Here is a 27,435-nt window from a genome sequence, read left to right on the forward strand (position 1 = left end):
CATACAAACACACACACACACTCACACATAAGGATTCACATATAGACACTCTAGCAGACACGCAAAGAAACACACTCAGACACAGACACTCATCACTTGTTTACATTGACCTGACAAGTAATTAGGTCAACTACAGTTTTGTGAAAAAATGAGATTTAGAAAACAAAATATGGAGTTCTGATTATATTTTTTGCAAAGGAAGATGCCAACTAAATGATGACAACAGCATGCAGTGGCTGAAAACACGGGCCCTGAACTGCCTAAACAATAATTTAAAGGTTAAATGGTGGACTGGTGACTTCCGGAAAGGTCTCATTAGTCTCAAAGTCTGTAGAAAGATGTGAATAATCAATAGTAAGGCCATAATGTCCTAAAAAGGAACAGACAATGTTTATGTGCATAGTGGTTTAGTGCACACTCAGAAATCCTCTCAAATGCTAATACTTTACTCCTTGTAATAACAATTTCCATGCTCAATTAGCACTATGCTGTAGTACCCACTGGTGGCTGCCAAAATGTAAAAAAAAAATAATTTTTTTTTTTTAGTTCTTGCCTCATGGGGCCCCCCTGGCCCATTGGGCCCCTGACAGGAGTCACCCCTGTCACCCCCTGATGGCGGCCCTGTATATAATCATAGGTAGGTTTAGACTGTCTAGCTGGTAGGGAATCTGGCACACCTGATGTAAACTTTATCCCAAGGTTTAAAAGGTTATAGATAGTCGTGGTGTTTTGACCACTAGGGATGCTAGGATGATTATATAGCTATAGATAGTCGTGGTAGGTGGCGCAAACCAAGATGCTGTTCCCTGTAGTACCTACTGTGAATGTGTGTGAAATTGTAGGTAAAATATAATTATATGGATATATTAATCAGTCCCAGTTCTATATTCTCGTTTGAATAACTGGAGATCAAAACTTGTCATATAATAAATAAGTTTTTTTATTCAAATCTGGTAAGTGACCCAATATTGGTAATGTAAAAATATTAAAAATATGTATTAAACAGAAAATTTGCAAATTCCTTAAAATTGACACCGGTGTCTATATGTGGAAATAAAAAATGATAATAATATAAAATAAAGATGATATTATTAAATTAGTACAATCTTTGTTCTCACAGGTTTTGTTCCTCATAGGTTACGTATTCTAACAAATTATTGGATACATGAATAAAAACAATTTGATACATAAAACAATTGGTACATAGGTAAAAAAACGTACTTTAGGTATAGTTCATAAGAGATACTTTGTATTCAGTTCAGATTTGTAATTACTGGTCCTATCTTAGGTTTCGATATATCACATGGTGAAGCACGGTTTTACGCGATATCTGTCACACTGTATAATATGTGTACAAAACAGTACCTTGAAGTGTATCTGCTTGATACCACTTTATGAGGAAAATGCGGTTAAATAAACACCGCTAATCCAATGATTTATCTTCTTTGCTTTCAAATTTCTTCTTAAGCGTTTAAATCAAGCTGGCGGTTTATCTTATGTGAGCCACTGGCGGTCAAAATAAATGCTGCTTTTTGCCCTTTTTGTGGTTAACGATCCATATCTTGAGACAATATTCCGGTAGATGTTCAGGGTTTCACTTGTATGTGAGTACTTATGCGGTACCTACGGCCGCTCTGTTGACTTTTTCTTTGTCGGTCAGTGACCGATCGAGATCCTTGGGATTTCCAGGTGTGATCTTGGTGCGGTTATGATCTAACCGTTTGATGGCGATTCTTAAGCTGCTCCGGTTATTTCTTTTGTGTCTTGTATGTCAGTCAGTGACTGATCAAGGTGTTGCGGTTAGGGGGTGACCGTTTGGTGTTGATTCTTATGCCTCTCCGGTCTGTTGTTCCGGGCTCTTGGATGTCGGTCAGTGACCGATCAGGGTGCTGCATCCAAGAGCCCGGAACAACAGACCGGAGAGGCATAAGAATCAACACCAAACGGTCACCCCCTAACCACAACACCTTGATCAGTCACTGACTGACATACAAGACACAAAAGAAATAACCGGAGCAGCTTAAGAATCGCCATCAAACGGTTAGATCATAACCGCACCAAGATCACACCTGGAAATCCCAAGGATCTCGATCGGTCACTGACCGACAAAGAAAAAGTCAACAGAGCGGCCGTAGGTACCGCATAAGTACTCACATACAAGTGAAACCCTGAACATCTACCGGAATATTGTCTCAAGATACGGATCGTTAACCACAAAAAGGGCAAAAAGCGGCATTTATTTAACCGCCAGTGGCTCACATTAGATAAACCGCCAGCTTGATTTAAACGCTTAAGAAGAAATTTGAAAGCAACGAAGATAAATCATTGGATTAGCGGTGTTTATTTAACCGCATTTTCCTCATAAAGTGGTATCAAGCAGATACACTTCAAGGTACTGTTTTGTACACATATTATACAGTGTGACAGATATTACGTAAAACCGTGCTTCACCATGTGATATATCGAAACCTAAGATAGGACCAGTAATTACAAATCTGAACTGAATACAAAGTATCTCTTATGAACTATACCTAAAGTACGTTTTTTTTACCTATGTACCAATTGTTTTATGTATCAAATTGTTTTTATTCATGTATCCAATAATTTGTTAGAATACGTAACCTATGAGGAACAAAACCTGTGAGAACAAAGATTGTACTAATTTAATAATATCATCTTTATTTTATATTATTATCATTTTTTATTTCCACATATAGACACCGGTGTCATTTTTAAGGAATTTGCAAATTCTCTGTTTAATACATATTTTTAATATTTTTACATTACCAATATTGGGTCACTTACCAGATTTGAATAAAAAAACTTATTTATTATATGACAAGTTTTGATCTCCAGTTATTCAAACGAGAATATAGAACTGGGACTGATTAATATATCCATATAATTATATTTTACCTACAATTTCACACACATTCACAGTAGGTACTACAGGGAACAGCATCTTGGTTTGCGCCACCTACCACGACTATCTATAGCTATATAATCATCCTAGCATCCCTAGTGGTCAAAACACAGACAAAAGTAATGATGAGAAATTAGTCCCAAGGTCTAGGGGTACAACGTGTTTACAGACCTAGGTTTTACTGGGAGAGACCTGAACTTATATCACTGCCTGATGACATTGTCTATCAGAAATATTGATTTAATATTCAAGTTGGTTCAGCATAACCTAGAACCATAGACATAGGAGTTATGTTATACTTGACCTGGTGAAGCTGATGAACTATTTGCATTTCTTTGTAGAGTTCTGTTCCATAGTTTTTACAACAGGCCATAAAAAGCACTTAACCAATTTTATTAATTTCCCTACTGGAGACACAGAATTATTGAAAATGTAAAGACATTTTTATGAAAAAAAAAAGGAATTCCAAATATTATACATCTATGTTGCAAAATATGTAATACATACAGTAAAGTATTTTATTTTATACATTATTTATTTTATATGTGATTACACAATTAACTGAATTAATCAGTTTTGTTAGGTAAATTGTTTTTAGTTTATTAATTAATTTAAATATACATTTAGAACTAGATTACAAGTGGAGCGGTATTTTGCATTTTCGTTATAGTGAAAACTCCTCTAGGGTTTTAATTTTTTACAAGTTGAAAGTAAACAGTAAACAGCGATAACCCGACTTGTGCATAAAGTCAAAAATTGCGATAGTGTTTACACATATAAGTCAATAGAGAAAAAAAGTTTACTTTTTTTTTTAACACCCCTCTCTCATGTAAACACCATAACATATTCGCAATAGCTCGAGCCCAAAATGAAATTATTACTATTTCATTTTCCAATGTTATTTTCGTAACAGAATATGTTTTATTTATTCATAAATACTTTTTTTATGTAAAGAAACAAGTGGATGATCCAATGGTGGTCATCAAATTGTGTAATTTATTTCACAAGTGGTATACAGCAACACATCATACGTGATATAGCAGGTCAGGTAAACACCCTTCGCGTTTCATGCCGACAGGCACTTCATCGGGTATAGTGAATACACTCCTCCTCCTCCATTTTATAGGGTATACAATAGTGTCAATTTGCAATCATGTTCAGGTGCACAGGTGATCATTATTAAAGTGATACATTCTTTTCAAGACTTTGTATAGACTAAAGGTGTCAGTATTGGGCCGCAATATATTTCTTACTATAGGTATCCTCATATTAAGCAAACACAAATCTCTATAGGCAAACAAACTGAAGTCCCAGAAAATAGTAAAAGTGATGACAATGCATTACGGCAAACATATCAACCCCTAATGTTTCAAGTATATGGAAAAAAGCGTATAATATAACGTGTCTTTTTCGTAAGCATATACATAGGGTTAAAAAAATCTTTATTACCGCAATGCAAAAAGTCAGCACATACATTTAGATCTTGCATAACACACGGAAAGGTTTTCATAGTCCCAAGTTACTTTCACTGCTTATTAAGATATAATGACACTTATAAAAGCGATTTATGCTGTATACTGGATTGTACATTGCATAAAAGACATATTGCATAGTGTCTATACCGAAGTTGCCTAATCACAGCATGGTAAATAATATATATATATATATATATATATATAAAAATATAGATGATTATATATGGGTATAGATACATACAGCTATATATATATATATATATATATATATATATATATATATATATATATATATATATATATATATAGGAATATCTGTTTAGAACATATTCTGCTATGTACAGAACATTGGAATATGAAATATTTGCATTAAATACATAGTTAAAATTTTTATTATATATGAATATTGCATGGATAGGAAAAGGCTCCAATGCACACACACATATATATATATATATATATATATATATATATATATATATATATATATATATATATATATATATATATATAAAATATATATATATATATATACACATACAGTCATACCTCATTTTATTGCGCTTCACTTTATTGCGCTTTGTAGATATGGCTCTTTTTACAAATTGAAGATTTTTAGCAACCCTGTGTCGAGCAAGTCTATTGGCACCATTTTACCAAAATAAATACACATATAAACACATGAATACACATATATTCAAACATATATACACACCACCAGCAAACAGATTATGACTCACTGAAGGCTCAGATGATCGTTAGCATTTTTTAATTAAGATATGTACATTGTTTTTTTCTTTCCTAAGATATGATGAGTACACAGATTCATCATTTATTGTTGGGGATACCACTCCTGGCCAGCATAAATAACACCACAGTCAAACTGTTAAGTATCACTTTCCTTGCCACAACCTCCAGTCATTCTCTTTGTCTTTGGTACATGGAGGAGGTGAAGTTTTGGTGTCTGAAGAAAATTGGATTTCTTTTACTTCAAGCAAGATTTTAACTACTATAGAAAGGATTGGGTCTATCCGTAGTCCACATCAATCTCTGCAGTAAAGTAGCGGTTTAAAGCAGTTATGGACTTGTAAGGTGGGCCTTCCTGTGTTTTCCTAACACTTTGCTGCCCTAGTATAGAAAGATAGAGTAGGTTTACTCTGTTCTTTCTTGTTTCTACAGGTCTCTGTGAAGAGTATGTGTCCTCTCATACCATGTAAGCTATCCTCCTGCCGGATGGCTAGATACAGGTAAGTGCCTTTTGTCTTCTGGGGCTGGGAGGCTGGCACTGTAAGGGTTACGCTGGAGAAATTGCTACCCAAATAATTTCTGCAAATATTTATGGGACTAGAATCCTGGGTTCAGGATTATTTCTGGGAGGAGCAGGCACATTGTAATGGGACATTGAGACTGGGGTTCATATTTATATTGTTAATTTAAGTATCTCCATTATTCTATTTTCTGGGTTCAACTAAGCTGGCTAAATTGTTATGTACATTTGTGTTTTGATGCCACATCAATCCCTCACAAGTTTTTTGGTGCACTACTTGTTGTGAGGATTCCGTTATTTCTTGAGTGTTTTTATTCATTTTTATCTTATTGGGCTGTTTTTGGGAGTGTTGCTAATGCTTATACTCTGCAACAGCTTGTGACCATGGCCCCTAGAGAGATTCTGTATGTGTTCTAGACACTTCAGTTTTAATGGATCCACCATTGTTGTGGCAGGAAGGATGCTATTGTACTTGTTGAGTTATCTGGAAGCACGCGCTTGTGTTGTGGCGCATTTTCTCTGGCATGGGAGAAGTGAAAGTGGGCAGGTCATGTGATCCATTTTGTCTACGTTATAGTTAGTCAGCGGAATGGCGCCCTCAGAGTTTAAGGCACGATCGGCAGAGAGCTCTGCTGTGTTGCTGAGTATTTTCTACCATATATCTCTGAACTGGTACATAGTGGGCTGTTCCTCAGAAGAAATGACCGATATAGCATTGCCCTGATAGTTTTTTTCCTCTGAGGCGTGGAATTCAAAGCGCTTCAGTGTTTTTTATTAAAGTGCAAGTTTATCTCATAATTCTCATGTTAAAATAAAGCATTTCATTTTATTTTTCTTCTCAGACTGTTTAACTTGCTTAAGGCTGGTAATTTCACAGGTATCAGTTCTATGGTTAATATCTAAATACATGCTTAGGACATATTTTATGATAAAATAAATATTTATTTGCAATCTGCAGTCCAGATTTTTAGAACATCCCTGTGTTTGTTATGTATTTCAGCACTTATGTTGCCTATAGGCAAATGTTTTGCTGCTTGCTTAGCTACTACCTTCTAATGCTGAGGGTTTTTTTGCCACCAATACCCTATGCCTCTCAAGTTAATGCTGTTGAGGCAATGGCACAGCTCTCTCCTTGAACGTCCCAAGCCTCAATGGCGTCACATGCAGGGCACTGTGGTTCCTATCAATCTCCTGGAGGAGCTCATTTGCCTTTCCAAATTGCTGCTCAGGTATCTTCAGTGGTATCTGTGGCATTATCTGCTTTTCCTATACTAAAGGGAAATCACAAGAGGAACATTAGAGATTCAGATAGTAAGGTTTATGGTCCGCCTGCTGCTACTCAGGTTACCTTCCTCATAGGTCTGATGAGAAGGATACGTCAGTAGTCTCTGAGGGTGAAGTCTCAGATTCGGACAGTATAATTAATTCATTTGATGCTGAAGTAGTATCCTTCAGATTTAAGCTTGAACACCTTCAATTATGGTTAAAGGAGGTTTTGGCTACTTTGGAGCGACTCCGATAAGTATGTTGTTGTCAACGCTAAAGAATTTAGTAAGCTATATAAATACAAGGATTCCTCTATGAAGGTTTTTCCTGTTCCAGACTGTGCTAGGAGATTTTTCAAAGGAATGGGAGAAGTCAGGGATTACTTTTCCCCGTCTCCTGTCTTTAGAAAGATGTTTCCTGTCACTGCCTCCATTAAATATCATGGCGCACAGTGCCTAAAGTAGTAGGTCCAAGCTTCTGGTGCTTCCTTACAAGGGTAAGACCTTGTTTGGTCCTGATCTGACAGGAATATTTCTGATATTACGGGTGGAAAAGGGTCTTTTCTAAAACAAGGCAAGATGAATAGACCTAAAGGAGTTTGCCCCCAATCCTGGATCGGTCCAGGGGGGGCGGAATCTCTCCCAGATAGGCTACGGACATAGTATCTCAGGTTTTCTACATAGAATTCATACCTTCCTCCCAGTGGCAGGTTCCTCCTCTCAATTTTATCTGCAGGCCAGATAACAGGCATTTTTGAAGTACATTTGGGACCTCTCTTTCCTGTGAGTGATAGTTCCAGTACCTGTAAGGGAACAGGGTCTAGAATTCTATTAATTCCTGTTTGTGGTTCCTGAAAAAGAGGGATTTCTTTGTCCTATGATAGATCTAAAGTGTCTCAACAAGTTTTCTCAGGGTACTGTCCTTCAAAATTGAAACCAGTGGTTCCATTCTTCCTGTGGTGACCATAGACTTGGAGGACGTGTATTTTTAAGTTCCTGAGTTTCTGGTCCGTCTGCTGCTACTCAGGTTACCTTCCTCATAGGTCTGATGAGGAGGATACATCAGTAGTCTCAGATTCGGACAGTATAATTAATTAATTTGATGCTGAAGTAGTATCCTTCAGATTTAAGCTTGAACACCTTCAATTATGGTTAAAGGAGGTTTTGGCTACTTTGGAGCGACTCCGATAAGTATGTCGTTGTCAACGCTAAAGAATTTAGTAAGCTATATAAATACAAGGATTACTCTATGAAGGTTTTTCCTGTTCCAGACTGTGCTAGGAGATTTTTCAAAGGAATAGGAGAAGTCAGGGATTACTTTTCCCCGTCTCCTGTCTTTAGAAAGATGTTTCCTGTCACTGCCTCCATTAAATATCATGGTGCACAGTGCCTAAAGTAGTAGGACATTTCTACTCTAGCTAAGAGAACTATGATTCCTAGAGAGGATAGCTGTTCTTTTCAGGATCAATGGACTAAGCTGAAGGCTTACATGGAAGTTTGTTTTGCCACTGTGTCAAGTGCTGCATCTTATTGGTGCAATGCCTTGTTTGATCTAATTTAGTAGGGACTCCTTTGGAGGTGATCCAGAACTGAATTAAGGCTTAAGGTAGCCAATTCTTTTATTTCTGATGCTACATGCACGTTTTCATGCCGGGAGCCAAGATACCTGACTTAGCTGTGCTAGTCCGTGGGGCGTTGTGGCTACATTCATGGTCAGGTGATTTTTACTCTGAGTCCAAGCTTCTGGTGCTTCCTTACAAGGGTAAGACCTTGTTTGGTCCTGATCTGACAGGAATATTTCTGATAGGAAAAGGGTCTTTTCTAAAACAAAGCAAGATGAATAGACCTAAAGGAGTTTTCCCCCAATCCTGGATCGGTCCAGGGGGGCGGAATCTCTCCCAGATAGGCTACGGACATAGTATCTCAGGTTTTCTACATAGAATTCATACCTTCCTTCCAGAGGCAGGTTCCTCCTCTCAATTTTATCTGCAGGCCAGATAACAGGCATTTTTGAAGTACATTTGGGACCTCTCTTTCCTGTGAGTGATAGTTCCAGTTCCTGTAAGGGAACAGGGTCTAGAATTCTATTAATTCCTGTTTGTGGTTCCTGAAAAAGAGGGATTTCTTTGTCCTATGATAGATCTAAAGTGTCTCAACAAGTTTTCTCAGGGTACTGTCCTTCAAAATTGAAACCAGTGGTTCCATTCTTCCTGTGGTGACCATAGACTTGGAGGACGTGTATCTTTAAGTTCCTGAGTTTTGCCTTTCTGTCAAACACTTTCAGTTTGTGGCTCTTCCCTTTGGCCTTGCCACAACTCCAAGAGGGGGCTATCTAGGCAGTGATCAGGTTTTGGGGGAATTGCTGTGGTACCCTTCCTAGATGACATAACAACAAGCAAACTCTCATAAAGAGATCTTGTCATCTTTTCTTCATTCCCACGGATGGGAAGTGAATCTCAAAATGGGTTCCCTTGTTCCAGCTACAGGGGTAGTTTTCTTAGGGACCATATTAGTTTCCTATCTTCCATCTGAGAGTCTGCTGTTATGCATGCTCAGATAGTGGAACAGTGATCATGTGGTTCTGTCTTGGAGGATAGATCTAGATCTGTCGACATGATATTCTTTCCTGTGGTGGTTTTCGCAGGAGCCTTTGTCTTGGGACACATGCTTCCGGAGACCTTCCTGAGTAATAATGACTACGGACGCCAGCCTGTTGGGTTGGTGACTATGGACTTAGGAGGGTTCTGCTATTCCATAACCATTTTGGAGTTGAGAGTGATCTACAATGTTCTCTTCGAGTAGGATCAGGATTCCTAGGATGTTGTCCTTTCTCCAGGAAGGCCTGGAGAAGGGTTTGTTAGACAGTACCCAGAAGGGTCAGATTTCTGCATTCTCTATTTTTCTACATAAGCGTCTGGCGGACGTGCCAGATGTGCAATCTTTTTGTCAGGCCTTGATCAGAATCAGGCTTGTGTTTAAGTCTGTTGCTCTTCCTTGGAGCCTTAACTTTGTTCTTAAAGTTTTGCAGCAGGCTCCGTTTGAGCCATTGCATTCCATAGATATTAATTTGTTATCTTGGAAAGTTTTGTTTCTTATTGCTATCTCTTCTGCTTGTAGAGTTTCGGAATTCTCAGCCTTGCAGTGTGATTCGCTTTATCTTATCTTTCTTGTCGATAAGGTGGTTCTTTGTACTAAGTTAGGTTTCTTTCCTATAGTGGTTTCGGACAAAAATATTAATCAGGAAATTGTTGTTCCTTCTCTATGTCCTCATCCTTCTTCCCATAAAGAACGTTTGTTGCACAACTTGGATGTTGTGCGTGCTTTAAAATTTTATTTATAGGCGACTAAGGATTTTTTGCCAGTTTTCTGCCCTGTTTGTTTCTCTGGGAAACTAAAGAAATTTGTTTATCAGCGCTTAGACTGGAATAACTATCTGCGGCTCCTAAAGCTAAGGGTCCTTAGCTGACCCTAGAGGAAGATAAATATAAGATAAAATAACGCTAAGGAGCGCCAAGGTAGGCAGAGATAATAAATTTAATAAACAATGCAATTGCCAAAAAGATAATAACAATAATAAAAATTATATATAACATATAATATTATTACAATTCATGGATCCATGATAAATAGGTATTAAAACATATAACATATATTGATAATACACTAATAGTAAAACCAAGGTGATACGGTACAAACACTGGTAGCGGTATAGATGAAAAAAAGATGAACAAATCATATTATAAATACAATGGATCGTTAGTCCATGAATAAAAACAATATATGAGTCCCTAAATACAATGAGATAAAATGCACTAATAAAAACGTGTGATCCTGTGAAAAATGTGTAAACATTTCAAAAATATATATATAAAAAATTATAAAAAAATGTGTATAAAAGGTAAAATTTACAAAAATGTGAAAAAAGTTGTTCCTAAAAAATGGTGTTAGAAAAATAATTCAAGTGATGAAAAACAATGTGATCCAAAAGTCTAATATCATCCAAATTGTGTAGAAGTAAATAATTAATGAGTAGTTCCTTAGTAATTGTGACAATGTAGTCCACAAAGATATATTCAAAAGTTAATATGTGTTAAAAATCATTAAATGATAGTGAAGAGTCAAACAATATGGGGGGTAGTTATCAAGCCGTCAACCTCGAATATGCTGGAATTCTGCAGCGTATTTGTGGCGAGGCTGATTCGCCTTAGTTATCAAGCCCTAGATACCGGCATGAGTAGAATTTTGTGACGTAAGCTTCGATCCACCAGACTCAGTCCGACACAGATCGATTCTTACGTCACTCCTGATGTTCCGCACACAAGTGCGGCACAATCTGACTACTTTTGCTAGTTATCAAAAAACTAGCAGGTACGCTCGGCACTTTTCCGGCCCAGCGTACCTGGTTTTCAATCCGCCGCCCTGGAGGCGGCAGATCCCATAGGAATCAATGGGAGTCTGACCATAGCGAAAGTTCAGGTTCGCTGCTGCCAGACATCCCATTGATTCCTATGGGAGATGTCTGCACCTAACACCCTATCATGTACCCTGAGTCTAAACACCCCTAATCTGTCCCAGCTAAACCGCCGCAACAAAATAAATGTATTACCCCCTAAACCGCCGCTCCTGGAGCCCACCGCCACTATAATAAACATGTTAACCCCTAAACCGCCGCTCCCGGAGCCCACCGCAAGCTATAATAAACATGTTAACCCCTAAACCGCCGCTCCCTGACCCCGCCGCAACTATAATATATGTATTAACCCCTAAACCGCCGCTCCCGGACCCCGCCGCAACCTATATTAAATTTATTAACCCCTATCCTGCCCCCCCTACACCGTCGCCACCTATAATAAATTTATTAACCCCTATCCTGCCCCCCACTACACCGCCGCCACTGTAATAAAATTATTAACCCCTAAACCTAAGTCTAACACTAACCCTAACACCCCCTAACTTAAATATTAATTAAATAAATCTAAATAATATTTCTATTATGAACTAAATTAATCCTATTTAAAACTAAATACTTACCTTTAAAATAAAGCCTAATATAGCTACAATATAAATAATAAATATATTGTAGCTATGTTAGGATTTATTTAAATTTTACAGGCAAATTTCAATTTATTTTAAATAGGTACAATAGCTATTAAATAGTTATTAACTATTTAATAGCTTACCTAGCTAAAATAAAGAGAAATTTACCTGTAAAATAAAAACTAACCTAAGTTACAATTACACCTAACACTACACTATACTTTAATAAATTATTCCTATTTAAAACTAAATACTTACCTGTAAAATAAACCCTAAGGCCTAGATTTGGAGTTTGGCGGTAGCCGTGAAAACCAGCGTTAGAGGCTCCTAACTCTGGTTTTAGGCTACCTCCGGTATTTGGAGTCAGTCAAAAAAGGGTCTAACGCTGACTTTTCAGCCGCGACTTTTCCATACCGCAGATCCCCTTACGTCAACTGCGTATCCTATCTTTTCAATGGGATTTTTCTAACTCCGGTATTTAGAGTCGTGTCTGAAGTGAGCGTTAGAATTCTAATGACAAAACTCCAGCCGCAGAAAAAAGTCAGTAGTTAAGAGCTTTCTGGGCTAACGCCGGTTCATAAAGCTCTTAACTACTGTACTCTAAAGTACACTAACACCCATAAACTACCTATGTACCCCTAAACCGAGGTCCCCCCACATAGCCGCCACTCAATTACATTTTTTAACCCCTAATCTGCCGACCGCCACCTACGTTATCCTTATGTACCCCTAATCTGCTGCCCCTAACACCGCCGACCCCTATATTATATTTATTAACCCCTAACCTGCCCCCCCACAACATTGCCGCCACCTACCTACAATGATTAACCCCTAATCTGCCAACCGCAAAGAGCCGCCACCTACATTATAGCTATGTACCCCTAATCTGCTGCCCCTAACACCGCCAACCCCTATATTATATTTATTAACCCCTAATCTGCCCCCCTCAACGTCGCCTCCACCTGCCTACACTTATTAACCCCTAATCTGCCGAGCGGACCTGAGCGCTACTATAATAAAGTTATTAACCCCTAATCCGCCTCACTAACCCTATAATAAATAGTATTAACCCCTAATCTGCCCTCCCTAACATCGCCGACACCTAACTTCAATTATTAACCCCTAATCTGCCGACTGGAGCTCACCGCTATTCTAATAAATGTATTAACCCCTAAAGCTAAGTCTAACCCTAACACTAACACCCCCTTAAGTTAAATATAATTTTCATCTAACAAAATTAATTAACTCTTATTAAATAAATTATTCCTATTTAAAGCTAAATACTTACCTGTAAAATAAACCCTAATATAGCTACAATATAAATTATAATTATATTATAGCTATTTTAGGATTAATATTTATTTTACAGGTAACTTTGTAATTATTTTAACCAGGTACAATAGCTATTAAATAGTTAAGAACTATTTAATAGCTAAAATAGTTAAAATAATTACAAATATACCTGTAAAATAAATCCTAACCTAAGTTACAATTAAACCTAACACTACACTATCAATAAATTAATTAAATAAAATACCTATAATTATCTACAATTAAACCTAACACTACACTATCAATAAATAAATTAAATACAATTCCTACAAATAAATACAATGAAATAAACTAACTAAAGTACAAAAAATAAAAAAGAACTAAGTTACAAAAAATAAAAAAATATTTACAAACATTAGAAATATATTACAACAATTTTAAACTAATTACACCTACTCTAAGCCCCCTAATAAAATAACAAAGCCCCCCAAAATAAAAAAATTCCCTACCCTATTCTAAATTACTAAAGTTCAAAGCTCTTTTACCTTACCAGCCCTGAACAGGGCCCTTTGCGGGGCATGCCCCAAGAAGTTCAGCTCTTTTGCCTGTAAAAAAAAACATACAATACCCCCCAATATTACAACCCACCACCCACATACCCCTAATCTAACCCAAACCCCCCTTAAATAAACCTAACACTAAGCCCCTGAAGATCTCCCTACCTTAAGTCGTCTTCACCCAGCCGAGCCAAATTCTTCATCCAAGCAGAGCAAGAAGAGGTCCTCCATCCGGTAGAAGTCTTCATCCAAGCGGGGCAGAAGAGGTCTTCCATCCGATTGAAGTCTTCATCCAAGAGGCATCTTCTATCGTCATCCATCCGGAGTGGAGCGGCAGCATCCTGAAGACCTCCGACGCGGAACATCCATCCTGGCCGACGACTGAACGACGAGTGACGGTTCCTTTAAATGACGTCATCCAAGATGGCGTCCCTCGAATTCCGATTGGCTGATAGGATTCTATCAGCCAATCGGAATTAAGGTAGGAAAAATCTGATTGGCTGATGGAATCAGCCAATCAGAATCAAGTTCAATCCGATTGGCTGATCCAATCAGCCAATCAGATTGAGCTCGCATTCTATTGGCTGTTCCGATCAATCAGCCAATCAGATTTTTCCTACCTTAATTCCGATTGGCTGATAGAATCCTATCAGCCAATCGGAATTCGAGGGACGCCATCTTGGATGATGTCATTTAAAGGAACTGTCATTCGTCGTTCAGTCGTCGGCCAGGATGGATGTTCCGCGTCGGAGGTCTTCAGGATGCTGCCGCTCCACTCCGGATGGATGACGATAGAAGATGCCTCTTGGATGAAGACTTCAATCGGATGGAAGACCTCTTCTGCCCCGCTTGGATGAAGACTTCTACCGGATGGAGGACTTCTTCTTGCTCCGCTTGGATGAAGAATTTGGCTCGGCTGGGTGAAGACGACTCAAGGTAGGGAGATCTTCAGGGGCTTAGTGTTAGGTTTATTTAAGGGGGGTTTGGGTTAGATTAGGGGTATGTGGGTGGTGGGTTGTAATTTTTTTTGGGGGGGTATTGTATGTTTTTTTTACAGGCAAAAGAGCTGAACTTCTTGGGGCATGCCCCGCAAAGGGCCCTGTTCAGGGCTGTTAAGGTAAAAGAGCTTTGAACTTTAGTAATTTAGAATAGGGTAGGGCATTTTTTTGTTTTGGGGGGCTTTGTTATTTTATTAGGGGGCTTAGAGTAGGTGTAATTAGTTTAAAATTGTTGTAATATATTTCTAATGTTTGTAAATATTTTTTTATTTTTTGTAACTTAGTTCTTTTTTATTTTTTGTACTTTAGTTAGTTTATTTCATTGTATTTATTTGTAGGAATTGTATTTAATTTATTTATTGATAGTGTAGTGTTAGGTTTAATTGTAGATAATTATAGGTATTTTATTTAATTAATTTATTGATAGTGTAGTGTTAGGTTTAATTGTAACCTAAGTTAGGATTTATTTTACAGGTATATTTGTAATTATTTTAACTATTTTAGCTATTAAATAGTTCTTAACTATTTAATAGCTATTGTACCTGGTTAAAATAATTACAAAGTTACCTGTAAAATAAATATTAATCCTAAAATAGCTATAATATAATTATAATTTATATTGTAGCTATATTAGGGTTTATTTTACAGGTAAGTATTTAGCTTTAAATAGGAATAATTTATTTAATAAGAGTTAATTAATTTCGTTAGATAAAAATTATATTTAACTTAGGGGGTGTTAGTGTTAGGGTTAGACTTAGCTTTAGGGGTTAATACATTTATTAGAATAGCGGTGAGCTCCAGTCGGCAGATTAGGGGTTAATAATTGAAGTTAGGTGTCGGCGATGTTAGGGAGGGCAGATTAGGGGTTAATACTATTTATTATAGGGTTAGTGAGGCGGATTAGGGGTTAATAACTTTATTATAGTAGAGGTCAGGTCCGGTCGGCAGATTAGGGGTTAATAAGTGTAGGCAGGTGGAGGCGACGTTGTGGGGGGCAGATTAGGGGTTAATAAATATAATATAGGGGTCGGCGGTGTTAGGGGCAGCAGATTAGGGGTACATAGGGATAATGTAAGTAGCGCGGTTTACGGAGCGGCAGATTAGGGGTTAAAAATAATATACAGGGGTCAGCGATAGCGGGGGCGGCAGAATAGGGGTTAATAAGTGTAAGGTTAGGGGTGTTTAGACTCGGGGTACATGTTAGAGTGTTAGGTGCAGACGTAGGAAGTGTTTCCCCATAGCAAACAATGGGGCTGCGTTAGGAGCTGAACGCGGCTTTTTGCAGGTGTTGGGTTTTTTTTCAACTCAAACAGCCCCATTGTTTCCTATGGGGGAATCGTGCACAAGCACGTTTTTTGAGGCTGGCCGCGTCCGTAAGCAACTCTGGTATTGAGAGTTGCAGTTGCGTTAAATATGCTCTACGCTCCTTTTTTGGAGCCTAACACTGACATTATATGGACTCTCAATACCAGAGTTATTTTAAAGGTGCGGCCAGAAAAAAACCAGCGTTAGCTACGCGGGTCCTTACCGACAAAACTCTAAATCTAGCCGTATGATAGCTACAATATAATTAATAATTACATTATAGCTATCTTAGGATTTATATTTATTTTACAGGTAACTTTGTATTTATTTTAGCTAGTTAGAATAGTTATTAAATAGTTATTAACTATTCAATAACTACCTAGCTAAAAGAAATACAAAATTACCTGTAAAATAAATCCTAACCTAAGTTACAATTAAACCTAACACTACACTATCATTAAATTAATTAAATAAATTAACTACAAATAACTACAATTAAATACAATTACATAAACTAACTAAAGTTACAAAAAATAAAAAAAATAAGTTACAAACATTTAAAAAATATTACAACAATTTTAAGCTACTTACACCTAATCTAAGCCCCCTAATAAAATAACAAAGCCCCCCAAAATAAAAAAAATGCCCTACCCTATTCTAAATTTAAAAAGTTCAAAGCTCTTTTACCTTACCAGCCCTTAAAAGGGCCTTTGGCGGGGCATGACCCAAAGAAAACTGCTCTTTTGCCTGTAAAAGAAAAATACAATCCCCCCCAACATTAAAACCCACCACCCACATACCCCTAATCTAACCCAAACCCCCCTAGCAGGTACGCTCGGCACTTTTCCGGCCCAGCGTACCTGGTTTTCAATCCGCCGCCCTGGAGGCTGCAGATCCCATAGGAATCAATGGGAGTCTGACCATAGCGAAAGTTCAGGTTCGCTACTGCCAGACATCCCATTGATTCCTATGGGAGATGTCTGCACCTAACACCCTATCATGTACCCTGAGTCTAAACACCCCTAATCTGTCCCCCCTAAACCGCTGCAACAAAATAAATGTATTACCCCCTAAACCGCCGCTCCCGGAGCCCACCGCCACTATAATAAACATGTTAACCCCTAAACCGCCGCTCCCGGAGCCCACCGCAAGCTATAATAAACATGTTAACCCCTAAACTGCCGCTCCCTGACCCCGCCACAACTATAATATATGTTATAACCCCTAAACCACCGCTCCCGGACCCCGCCGCAACCTATATTAAATTTATTAACCCCTATCCTGCCCCCCCTACACCGTCGCCACCTATAATAAATTTATTAACCCCTATCCTGCCCCCCAGTACACCGCCGCCACTGTAATAAAATTATTAACCCCTAAACCTAAGTCTAACACTAACCCTAACACCCCCTAACTTAAATATTAATTAAATAAATCTAAATAATATTTCTATTATGAACTAAATTAATCCTATTTAAAACTAAATACTTACCTTTAAAATAAACCCTAATATAGCTACAATATAAATAATAATTATATTGTAGCTATGTTAAGATTTATTTAAATTTTACAGGCAAATTTCAATTTATTTTAAATAGGTACAATAGCTATTAAATAGTTATTAACTATTTAATAGCTTACCTAGCTAAAATAAAGAGAAATTTACCTGTAAAATAAAAACTAACCTAAGTTACAATTACACCTAACACTACACTATACTTTAATAAATTATTCCTATTTAAAACTAAATACTTACCTGTAAAATAAACCCTAAGGCCTAGATTTGGAGTTTGGCGGTAGCCGTGAAAACCAGCGTTAGAGGCTCCTAACGCTGGTTTTAGGCTACCTCCGGTATTTGGAGTCAGTCAAAAAAGGGTCTAACGCTCACTTTTCAGGCGCGACTTTTCCATACCGCAGATCCCCTTACGTCAATTGCGTATCCTATCTTTTCAATGGGATTTTTCTAACTCCGGTATTTAGAGTCGTGTCTGAAGTGAGCGTTAGAATTCTAACGACAAAACTCCAGCCGCAGAAAAAAGTCAGTAGTTAAGAGCTTTCTGGGCTAACGCCGGTTCATAAAGCTCTTAACTACTGTACTCTAAAGTACACTAACACCCATAAACTACCTATGTACCCCTAAACCGAGGTCCCCCCACATAGCCGCCACTCGATTACATTTTTTAACCCCTAATCTGCCGACCGCCACCTACGTTATCCTTATGTACCCCTAATCTGCTGCCCCTAACACCGCCGACCCCTATATTATATTTATTAACCCCTAACCTGCCCCCCACAACATTGCCGCCACCTACCTACAATGATTAACCCCTAATCTGCCAACCGCAAAGAGCCGCTACCTACATTATAGCTATGTACCCCTAATCTGCTGCCCCTAACACCGCCGACCCCTATATTATATTTATTAACCCCTAATCTGCCCCCCTCAACGTCGCCTCCACCTGCCTACACTTATTAACCCCTAATCTGCCGAGCGGACCTGAGCGCTACTATAATAAAGTTATTAACCCCTAATCCGCCTCACTAACCCTATAATAAATAGTATTAACCCCTAATCTGCCCTCCCTAACATCGCCGACACCTAACTTCAATTATTAACCCCTAATCTGCCGACTGGAGCTTACCGCTATTCTAATAAATGTATTAACCCCTAAAGCTAAGTCTAACCCTAACACTAACACCCCCCTAAGTTAAATATAATTTTTATCTAACGAAATTAATTAACTCTTATTAAATAAATTATTCCTATTTAAAGCTAAATACTTACCTGTAAAATAAACCCTAATATAGCTACAATATAAATTATAATTATATTATAGCTATTTTAGGATTAATATTTATTTTACAGGTAACTTTGTAATTATTTTAACCAGGTACAATAGCTATTAAATAGTTAAGAACTATTTAATAGCTAAAATAGTTAAAATAATTACAAATATACCTGTAAAATAAATCCTAACCTAAGTTACAATTAAACCTAACACTACACTATCAATAAATTAATTAAATAAAATACCTATAATTATCTACAATTAAACCTAACACTACACTATCAATAAATAAATTAAATACAATTCCTACAAATAAATACAATGAAATAAACTAACTAAAGTACAAAAAATAAAAAAGAACTAAGTTACAAAAAATAAAAAAATATTTACAAACATTAGAAATATATTACAACAATTTTAAACTAATTACACCTACTCTAAGCCCCCTAATAAAATAACAAAGCCCCCCAAAATAAAAAAATGCCCTACCCTATTCTAAATTACTAAAGTTCAAAGCTCTTTTACCTTACCAGCCCTGAACAGGGCCCTTTGCGGGGCATGCCCCAAGAAGTTCAGCTCTTTTGCCTGTAAAAAAAAACATACAATACCCCCCCCCAACATTACAACCCACCACCCACATACCCCTAATCTAACCCAAACCCCCCTTAAATAAACCTAACACTAAGCCCCTGAAGATCTCCCTACCTTAAGTCGTCTTCACCCAGCCGAGCCAAATTCTTCATCCAAGCAGAGCAAGAAGAGGTCCTCCATCCGGTAGAAGTCTTCATCCAAGCGGGGCAGAAGAGGTCTTCCATCCGATTGAAGTCTTCATCCAAGAGGCATCTTCTATCGTCATCCATCCGGAGTGGAGCGGCAGCATCCTGAAGACCTCCGACGCGGAACATCCATCCTGGCCGACGACTGAACGACGAGTGACGGTTCCTTTAAATGACGTCATCCAAGATGGCGTCCCTCGAATTCCGATTGGCTGATAGGATTCTATCAGCCAATCGGAATTAAGGTAGGAAAAATCTGATTGGCTGATGGAATCAGCCAATCAGAATCAAGTTCAATCCGATTGGCTGATCCAATCAGCCAATCAGATTGAGCTCGCATTCTATTGGCTGTTCCGATCAGCCAATAGAATGCGAGCTCAATCTGGTTGGCTGATTCAATCAGCCAATCAGATTTTTCCTACCTTAATTCCGATTGGCTGATAGAATCCTATCAGCCAATCGGAATTTGAGGGACGCCATCTTGGATGACGTCATTTAAAGGAACCGTCATTCATCGTTCAGTCGTCGGCCAGGATGGATGTTCCGCGTCGGAGGTCTTCAGGATGCTGCCGCTCCACTCCGGATGGATGACGATAGAAGATGCCTCTTGGATGAAGACTTCAATCGGATGGAAGACCTCTTCTGCCCCGCTTGGATGAAGACTTCTATCGGATGGAGGACTTCTTCTTGCTCCGCTTGGATGAAGAATTTGGCTCGGCTGGGTGAAGACGACTCAAGGTAGGGAGATCTTCAGGGGCTTAGTGTTAGGTTTATTTAAGGGGGGTTTGGGTTAGATTAGGGGTATGTGGGTGGTGGGTTGTAATTTTTTTTGGGGGGAATTGTATGTTTTTTTTTACAGGCAAAAGAGCTGAACTTCTTGGGGCATGCCCCGCAAAGGGCCCTGTTCAGGGCTGTTAAGGTAAAAGAGCTTTGAACTTTAGTAATTTAGAATAGGGTAGGGCATTTTTTTATTTTGGGGGGCTTTGTTATTTTATTAGGGGGCTTAGAGTAGGTGTAATTAGTTTAAAATTGTTGTAATATATTTCTAATGTTTGTAAATATTTTTTTATTTTTTGTAACTTAGTTCTTTTTTATTTTTTGTACTTTAGTTAGTTTATTTCATTGTATTTATTTGTAGGAATTGTATTTAATTTATTTATTGATAGTGTAGTGTTAGGTTTAATTGTAGATAATTATAGGTATTTTATTTAATTAATTTATTGATAGTGTAGTGTTAGGTTTAATTGTAACCTAGGTTAGGATTTATTTTACAGGTATATTTGTAATTATTTTAACTATTTTAGCTATTAAATAGTTCTTAACTATTTAATAGCTATTGTACCTGGTTAAAATAATTACAAAGTTACCTGTAAAATAAATATTAATCCTAAAATAGCTATAATATAATTATAATTTATATTGTAGCTATATTAGGGTTTATTTTACAGGTAAGTATTTAGCTTTAAATAGGAATAATTTATTTAATAAGAGTTAATTAATTTCGTTAGATAAAAATTATATTTAACTTAGGGGTGTTAGTGTTAGGGTTAGACTTAGCTTTAGGGGTTAATACATTTATTAGAATAGCGGTGAGCTCCAGTCGGCAGATTAGGGGTTAATAATTGAAGTTAGGTGTCGGCGATGTTAGGGAGGGCAGATTAGGGGTTAATACTATTTATTATAGGGTTAGTGAGGCGGATTAGGGGTTAATAACTTTATTATAGTAGCGGTCAGGTCCGGTCGGCAGATTAGGGGTTAATAAGTGTAGGCAGGTGGAGGTGACGTTGTGGGGGGCAGATTAGGGGTTAATAAATATAATATAGGGGTCGGCGGTGTTAGGGGCAGCAGATTAGGGGTACATAGGGATAATGTAAGTAGCGGCGGTTTACGGAGCGGCAGATTAGGGGTTAAAAATAATATACAGGGGTCAGCGATAGCGGGGGCGGCAGAATAGGGGTTAATAAGTGTAAGGTTAGGGGTGTTTAGACTCGGGGTACATGTTAGAGTGTTAGGTGCAGACGTAGGAAGTGTTTCCCCATAGCAAACAATGGGGCTGCGTTAGGAGCTGAACGCGGCTTTTTGCAGGTGTTGGGTTTTTTTTCAGCTCAAACAGCCCCATTGTTTCCTATGGGGGAATCGTGCACAAGCATGTTTTTTGAGGCTGGCCGCGTCCGTAAGCAACTCTGGTATTGAGAGTTGCAGTTGCGTTAAATATGCTCTACGCTCCTTTTTTGGAGCCTAACACTGACATTATATGGACTCTCAATACCAGAGTTATTTTAAAGGTGCGGCCAGAAAAAAACCAGCGTTAGCTACGCGGGTCCTTACCGACAAAACTCTAAATCTAGCCGTATGATAGCTACAATATAATTAATAATTACATTGTAGCTATCTTAGGATTTATATTTATTTTACAGGTAACTTTGTATTTATTTTAGCTAGTTAGAATAGTTATTAAATAGTTATTAACTATTCAATAACTACCTAGCTAAAAGAAATACAAAATTACCTGTAAAATAAATCCTAACCTAAGTTACAATTAAACCTAACACTACACTATCATTAAATTAATTAAATAAATTAACTACAAATAACTACAATTAAATACAATTACATAAACTAACTAAAGTACAAAAAATAAAAAAGCTAAGTTACAAAAAATAAAAAAATAAGTTACAAACATTTAAAAAATATTACAACAATTTTAAGCTACTTACACCTAATCTAAGCCCCCTAATAAAATAACAAAGCCCCCCAAAATAAAAAAAATGCCCTACCCTATTCTAAATTAAAAAAGTTCAAAGCTCTTTTACCTTACCAGCCCTTAAAAGGGCCTTTGGCGGGGCATGCCCCAAAGAAAACTGCTCTTTTGCCTGTAAAAGAAAAATACAATCACCCCCAACATTAAAACCCCCCACCCACATACCCCTAATCTAACCCAAACCCCCCTTAAAAAAACCTAACACTACCCCCCTGAAGATCATCCTACCTTGAGTCGTCTTCACTCAGCGGAGCAGCGATGGAACCGAAAAGGAGATCCGGAGCGGCAGAAGTGATCCTCCAAGGGGCGCTGAAGAAGTCTTCCATCCGATGAAGTGATCCTCCAAGTGGCACTGAAGAAGTCTTCCATCCGATGAAGTGATCCTCCAAGCGGCGCTGAAGAAGTCTTCGATCCGGGCGATGTCATCTTCCAAGCGGGGTTTTCAATCTTCTTCTTCAGGATCCATCTTCATTCCGCCGACGCGGAACATCCTTCTTTCCCGACGGACTACCGACGAATGAAGGCTCCTTTAAGGGACATCATCCAAGATGGCGTCCCTTCAATTCCAATTGGCTGATAGGATTCTATCAGCCAATCGGAATTAAGGTAGGAAAAATCTGATTGGCTGATTGAATATGCCAATCAGATTGAAGTTCAATCCGATTGGCTGATCCAATCAGATTGAGCTTGCATTCTATTGGCTGTTCCGATCAGCCAATAGAATGCGAGCTCAATCTGATTGGCTGATTCAATCAGCCAATCAGATTTTTCCTACCTTAATTCCAATTGGCTGATAGAATCATATCAGCCAATCGGAATTGAAGGGACGCCATCTTGGATGACGTCCTTTAAAGGAGCCTTCATTCGTCGGTAGTCCGTCGGGAAAGAAGGATGTTCCGCGTGTGCGGAATGAAGATGGATCCTGAAGAAGAAGATTGAAGACCCCGCTTGGAAGATGACATCGCCCGGATCGAAGACTTCTTCAGCGCTGCTTGGAGGATCACTTCATCTGATGGAAGACTTCTTCAGCGCCGCTTGGAGGATCACTTCATCGGATGGAAGACTTCTTCAGCGCCCCTTGGAGGATCACTTCTGCCGCTCCGGATCTCCTCTTTGGTTCTATCGCTGCTTGGCTGAGTGAAGACGACTCAAGGTAGGATGATCTTCAGGGGGGTAGTGTTAGGTTTTTTTAAGGGGGGTTTGGGTTAGATTAGGGGTATGTGGGTGGTGGGTTTTAATGTTGGGGGGGGGTTGTATTTTTCTTTTACAGGCAAAAGAGCAGTTTTCTTTGGGGCATGCCCCGCCAAAGGCCCTTTTAAGGGCTGGTAAGGTAAAAGAGCTTTGAACTTTTTAAATTTAGAATAGGGTAGGGCATTTTTTTTATTTTGGGGGCTTTGTTATTTTATTAGGGGGCTTAGATTAGGTGTAAGCATCTTAAAATTGTTGTAATATTTTTAAAATGTTTTATTACTTATTTTTTTATTTTTTGTAACTTAGCTTTTTTTATTTTTTGTACTTTAGTTAGTTTATGTAATTGTATTTAATTGTAGTTATTTGTAGTTAATTTATTTAATTAATTTAATGATAGTGTAGTGTTAGGTTTAATTGTAACTTAGGTTAGGATTTATTTTACAGGTAATTTTGTATTTCTTTTAGCTAGGTAGTTATTGAATAGTTAATAACTATTTAATAACTATTCTAACTAGCTAAAATAAATACAAAGTTACCTGTAAAATAAATATAAATCCTAAGATAGCTACAATGTAATTATTAATTATATTGTAGCTATCTTAGGGTTTATTTTACAGGTAAGTATTTAGTTTTAAATAGGAATAATTTATTTAAGTATAGTGTAGTGTTAGGTGTAATTGTAACTTAGGTTAGGATTTATTTTACAGGTAATTTTCTCTTTATTTTAGCTAGGTAACTATTAAATAGTTAATAACTTTAATAGCTATTGTACCTAGTTAAAATAAATTGAAAGTTGCCTGTAAAATAAAAATAAATCCTAAGATAGCTACAATATAATTATTATTTATATTGTAGCTATATTAGGGATTATTTTAAAGGTAAGTATTTAGTTTTAAATAGGATTAATTTATTTAATAAGAGAAATATTATTTAGATTTATTTAATTAATATTTAAGTTAGGGGGGTGTTAGGGTTAGACTTAGGTTTAGGGGTTAATAATTTTATTACAGTAGCGGCGGTGTAGTGGGGGGCAGGATAGGGGTTAATAAATGTAATATAGGTGGCGACGGTGTAGGGGGGGGCAGATTAGGGGTTAATAAGTTTAATATAAGTTGCGGCAGGGTCCTGGAGCGGCGGTTTAGGGGTTAAACTATTTATTTAGTTGCGGCGAGGTACGGGATCAGCAGGATAGGGGTTAAGAACTTTATTATAGAGGGCGACGGTATAGGGGGGGCAGGATAGGGGTTACTAGGTTTAATGTAGGTTGCGGCGGTGTCCGGGAGCGGCGGTTTAGGGGTTAATACATTTATAAGAGTTGCGGCGGGGTCTAGGAGCGGCGGTTTAGGGGTTACTAACTTTATTTAGTTGCGGGGGGCTCCGGGGGCGCCGGTATAGGGGGTAGAACAGTGTAGTTTAGTGTGGGTGCTTAGTGACAGGCTAGCAAGAAAGCTGTAAAAAAGCCGAAGAGCAGCGAGATCGGATGAGTGATAACTCTCACAGTCCGCTGCTCGTCGCCCAGTACTTGGTGCGCGGCTTTTTGACAGCTTTTTTGATAACTTAGGCGAATTTTTGCATGTCCGCGGCGGCGATGTGAGGTGAGCTTAGGCGGGCGTATTGGGCCGGCGAAGGCATGAAAAGTAGACGCGTTGATAACTACCCCCCTATATATCCAAGGATTGCTTCAAATTTTCATTTCCTTTTAACCTGTTAATAAAAAACAGTACATAGTGCAATACAGCTTAAAAGTCAAGTATAACAACTGAAAAGAAGCTCACCATAAACGTCAACGCGTTTCGGCCCTGTATATGGGCCTTTTTCAAAACTATGTTATGGTATAGTGAGATTGCTCCTTAAATAGTTCAAACAGCCAATGAGTGCGCTTCTTTTTTTGCGCCAAAAAATGCTTAACACTTAACCCGGAACCGGATGTGAAGTAACTGGAATTTACTTCCTGTTTGTTCAAAAAACAAAGTATAAGGTCTGCTTTAATGATCGAATTGTTATTATACCCCTTATTTGGTGTTATAGAGGGCTTTGTTATCAAACATTTAGCAAGGTTCCTGTTTGTGAGTATCAAACAATATCTTTTAGTATCCATTTGCCTTCCGGTATTTTACCTGTTGCCGAAACCGGAAATGGAGGGTTCACGTGTCACTTCCGGTTGTGAAGGATTCACACGTTACTTCCAGTTAAGGTCAATTACACACAATTTGGATGATATTAGACTTTTGGATCACATTGTTTTTCATCACTTGAATTATTTTTGGAACACCATTTTTTAGGAACAACTTTTTTTCACATTTTTGTAAATTTTACCTTTTATATACAATTTTTTATAATTTTTTATATATATATTTTTGAAAGTTTTACACATTTTTCACAGGAACACACATTTTTATTAGTACATTTTATCTCATTGTATTTAGGGACTCATATATTGTTTTTATTCATGGACTAACGATCCATTATATTTATAATCTGATTTGTTCATCTTTTTTTCATCTATACCGCTACCAGTGTTTGTACCGCATCACCTTGGTTTTACTATTAGTGTATTATCAATATATGTTATATGTTTTAATACCTATTTATCATGGATCCATGAATTGTAAAAATATTATATGTTATATATAATTTTTATTATTGTTATTATCTTTTTGGCAGTTGCATTGTTTATTAAATTTACTATCTCTGCCTACCTTGGCGCTCCTTAGCGTTATTTTATACACTGTTTCTCTGGGAAACATAAAGGTCAGAAAGCTACTGCTACTTCTCTTTCTCTCTGGTTGAGAAGTATAATTCGTTTTGCTTATGAGACTGCTGGACAGCAGCCTCCTGAGAGAATTACAGCTTATTCCACTAGGGCTGTCTCCTCTTATTGAGCTTTCAAGAATGAAGCTTCTGTGGAACAGATTTGCAAGGCTGCAATTTGGTTCTCTTTGCATAATCTTTCAAAATTTTCCAAATTTGATACTTTTGCCTCAGCCGAGGCTTCTTTTGGGAGAAAGGTTATTCAAGCAGTGGTGCCTTCTGTTTAGGTCTGCCTGTCTTGTCCCTCCCTATTCATCTGTGTCCTCTAGCTTGGGTATTGGTTCCCAACAGTAAATGATGAAGCCGTGGACTCACCATATCTTAGGAAAGAAAAGAAAATGTATGCTTACCTGATAAAGTTATCAACCCCGCCCTTTATTTCAAGACAGTTCTTTTTTACTAAACCTCAGGCACCTCTACACCTTGTGTTATTCCTTTTTTCTCCATTTCCCTTTGGTCAAATGACTGGGGGTTGTGGGAAGGGAAGTTATGCTTAATAGTTTGACTGTGGTGCTCTTTGCCTCCTCCTTCTGGCCAGGAGTGGCATTCCCAACAGTAAATGATGAAGCCGTGGACTCACCATATCTGGAAATAAATACATTTATCAGGTAAGCATACATTTTCTTTTTAGGGATAATGCTATTGCACACTTAATAGACTACAGTATAGTGTAAATAGAACTTTTGCATGCACCTGGAAACAAAAAAAAATGAGTGTGACTTTATTGCTATATTCACTTTATTGCGGTGGTTTGGAACTAAACCAGCAAAATATCCGTGAGGTATGTCTGTGTATATATATATATATATATATATATATATATATATATTTATATATATATATATATATATATATATATATATATATATATATATATATATATATATATATATATATATGTTTATATATATATTTTAATGTTTTTATATGTGTATATATGTCTGACTCGATCTAACTCCTAAGCTTCTTTGATGTAGCTTTGATGCAGAAAACACTGCTAAAATAATC

This window comes from Bombina bombina, chromosome 6 (genome assembly GCF_027579735.1).
Source record: "Bombina bombina isolate aBomBom1 chromosome 6, aBomBom1.pri, whole genome shotgun sequence".
In the NCBI taxonomy this organism is placed as follows: domain Eukaryota; kingdom Metazoa; phylum Chordata; class Amphibia; order Anura; family Bombinatoridae; genus Bombina; species Bombina bombina.